Source organism: Penaeus japonicus, unplaced genomic scaffold (assembly GCF_977035675.1).
Source record: "Penaeus japonicus unplaced genomic scaffold, GWHDUDI00000001_assembly GWHDUDI00000019, whole genome shotgun sequence".
Taxonomy (NCBI): Eukaryota; Metazoa; Arthropoda; class Malacostraca; order Decapoda; family Penaeidae; genus Penaeus; species Penaeus japonicus.
In genome coordinates, this window is record NW_028234421.1 from 25,842,581 (window position 1) to 25,846,485 (window position 3,905).

General features: G+C 37.0%; 1 long non-coding RNA gene across 1 annotated transcript in view; it reads left to right on the top strand.

Annotated features, from left to right (window-relative positions):
- Positions 1 to 3,296, top strand: part of LOC122253167 (uncharacterized) — a 4,840-nt gene extending 1,544 nt beyond the window's left edge. Inside the window, exon 2 of the long non-coding RNA XR_006223222.2 lies at positions 1,611 to 3,296. This is a non-coding gene — a long non-coding RNA (uncharacterized LOC122253167). The remainder of the gene's footprint in view (positions 1 to 1,610) is intronic.
- The last annotated feature ends 609 nt before the right edge of the window (positions 3,297 to 3,905 follow it).

Below are 3,905 nucleotides of genomic sequence, written 5' to 3' on the forward strand. Positions count from 1 at the left end.
CTGTACTTCGGGACCGTAGTCGCAAGGGATTGGAAAGTGCTTCGGGCTTGTTCTTGTGATCTCTGAGGAAGGGATAAGGGAAGTCACAGAAAGCTCCTCCTGTTGGCTTGCCGAGGATGTCTCTCTGACGTCACATTATCCGGTTTCCAACAGGAGGATGTCCCATGCTGGTCACAATACTTTCCATATTTCTTCCCCAGTCCCCAGTTCTCATTTCCTAATCCCAAATCCTTGCCTACGTCCCACTTACTCCCCAAATCCCTAGAAATAGAGGCATTCTACCTTAATACTTGGCAAATTCCACCTTCCATATGGAAAGCTCGCCCTCACTCCCTCCCCACCCCCACCCCATCCCCTCCTTTCCCCAAAACAAAAGTCAGACCCAAAATGAAAATATCGATTGGCACCTTCACCTCAACCTTGGCATAACCTACACTCGGTGCCAAATATGGTACCGTTGTCACCCCCACGTAGAGAGAGGAGCCACTGGTACCATATGTTGCACTCTAAACGCTACCTGAACTGTTAGCGTGGGTCAGTACAGCCTTTTTTTAACTGAGGGAAAAAAGGTGTTGATTGGTGAATATTACGACATCCCTTTTCGACCTTTCTGGAATATTTTATTTTTTATTTATTATTTTATTTATTTATTTTTTATTTATTTATTTTTTTTTTTTTTGTAGAACAACTTTTTACCATTTTATGGGTAATGGTTTTTTAATCATGTTTTGTAGTATCGTCTTTTTTAGTGAAAGGTTTTATGCATTATTCATGTGATAGTCGTAAACAATTTTATTAGGGCTCAAGTTCTTAATTGTACATCAAACCTCTCTTATGAAACGGAATTATTAGATCGGAAATTGGTCCTTTGATAGCGAAACAGCTGTAGTGATGAGATCAATATATCTATTTTTATTTTTAATCAGTAGTAATTAATGTTCACTAATGAGTAACTAGCGAACTAAATTAAAAATGATATCAATTAAACGGGGAAATGATGACTGCCTTTCACCAGCGCAAAAAAAAAACAGCCAACACACTCAACTATATAAAGAGTGAAGCTGGAACATAAAATTTGATTAATTAACCATATCGTGTTTGCTTTTAATATCAATGTTGACTTAGGAATAACACGAAATGGGCGAAACGCAGTGATCATAAGAGATAGGCCTATATGGCTACTAGACTAAATTTATCTTTTTCTCCATATCTTTTTTTGATAGTTTGTTTAATTTTCGTAAATGAAAAAGGGGTTATTTATAATTTATATTTACCAAAGTTAATATACTACTTTTCCTCCTTTCTACAAGTGATTTTGCTGGCGGAGTGGATTCAGTAGATACTGGTTAGATATAATACCATGGTGTCTTTGATTTGAATTAGCTCTGTGTATAATGATTAATAACTCGATTTCTTTATTCTTTATTTTCTTCATCCTAAACTACATGAACAGGGAGAGGCGGTGACGCAAAGTGCCATTCTTGTGCAGTGATTAATATTCAGAAAGATGATTATTTTCCATGAACGTACATGGGCTTATCACTTTACTTATCACTTTACACTTTTATCAAAACCTCCTTTTTTTGTATCTCATGAATTTTCTTCTGCAGTTTTTATCTTTGACAAACAGGTATAGACAGAGATGATGATGATGATGATGATGACTACGAGGGAAATGATTATGAATAGGGATGATCGGGGATGGTTATCCTTAAGTATATATATATATATATAAAAGGGAAGAGAGAGAAAGAGAAAGAGAGAGATAACAGAGAACCGGATGGGATATCGCGGGGCCGTTGCGAAGTGGAAGACAGACAGACAGAGAGAAAGAGAGATAGAACAGGGAGAAGCGAGGAATATAAAAAGTCAGAAGGAAGAGTTAAGCCGTCTAGGACTTGGGAAGGAAGGAAGGAAGGAAGGAAACTTAGGCCAAGGACGCGAACAGGAACCCCTCCTCCCTCCCCCCTCCCTCCCTCCCTGTTGAAGGAATCTTTGTTATCTTTTCTCTTCATATCTCTCTTGGTCCTGCAACCGCCATCGTGCAATGATACCCAAATGACTGCCTTCCTTGTGAGTATGTTTCAAAAAGGTGTGGATTGAAATATTATCATTCTCTTTGTTGTTCAAAGTCAAAGAGAGAGAAAATAAAAGTTATATGATGTCTCTCAACAACACGTGTTATAATGAATGTGTAGAATGTGTGTAGAGAAAGACATAAAAAAAAAGGGAAAAAGAACGATACTGAAAATTCTATAATGGGAAAGTATGTTTTATTCTGTGTTGAAAGCTAACCTGTGCTACATGTGTTGTATCTCTGGTTTATTTATGTAATGTGTGTGTGTATACCGGTAGGCTCTGAACATGAAAATAAACTTGTGTGTAATTGTGTGTCGGTATGAACGGGAACACACAAGGGGGGAGAGGAGGGGCGGGGGGGGGAGTGGGGGGGTTAGGGATGTGTGTAGGGGTGTGCAGATACAGTGAAAGGGATTCTCGACCATTCCGTGATAGAACATAGGAACACACACAACGCAAATCCCCCCGCAGGCTATACCAGAGAGAAGGATGAACAAATTTTTTTTCTAAATTCTATTTTGTTTGAAGTGAATAGAATAAAAAATGATTTGGACATGTAACGTAAATTTGGAGAAAAGGAAGACTGGAGGAGGAGGGTAGGCCGGGTTTGTGTGTAGCCTGAGGTTGGAATAGGTCTCAACATGGGCTTCTGAAATTAGGCTCAAGTCTATTGGTTTGGCCTTTTGTGTGTGTGTGTGCGTGTACGTGTGCGGGCAAGTGAGTATGCGTCCGAGAGAGAGAGAGAGAGAGAGAGAGAGAGAGAGAGAGAGAGAGAGAGAGAGAGAGAGAGAGAGAGAGAGAGAGAGAGAGAGAGAGAGAAAGAGAGCGAGAGCGAGAGCGAGAGCAAGGGCAAGAGAGAGAGTGTGTGTGACTGAGCGAGCGTGCGAAATAAAGTTAAAGATAGAGAATGACCGAGCGAGCGAGCGAGAGATAGAGTTAAAGATAGAGAAAGCGAGAGTGAAAGGGAAAGCACGAGAGAGGGAGACAAACGATGTATTCTCTGCGCCTTCTAATCGTGTGACGACCATTGAACCCCAAGCAATGATAATAATGATCATTATTAATGGTAGCACTAATGATTAGCAGGTTATTATGATTTATAATTTTTTCAATCTTTGTGTAGATGACATCTGATAGGAAGTAACCATCTTTGGAGGGTTTTTCCCTGTCAGTTAATGATTGATTAGATCAAGAATAAAACATTAAAATAGATTAATGATAGTGGTTTTATTATGTGTTCATCCAAATATTTTATGATCAGAATATACCAGATAAAATGATATTAATGATTTACATACATATGTACACACACACACACACACACACACACACACACACACACACACACACACACACACACATATATATATATGATTTGTAATATATATATATATATATATATATATATATATATATATGTGTGTGTGTGGGTGGGGGGGGGGTATATTGCATAACAAATACAACATATAATATATAATATATATATATATATATATACCACATTGCATACACACACATACATATACATACATGTCACACATGTACACACATATATATATATATATATATATACACATATATACATATATATACATATATATATGTATGTATGTATGCATGTACATATATATATATATATATATACATATACATATACATATATAATATACATATATATATACATATAATATACATATATATATGTATAATGTATGCATGTACATATATATATATATATATATATATATATATATATATATGTGTGTGTGTGGGTGGGGGGGGGGGTAATTGCATACACACACACACACACACATATATATATATAT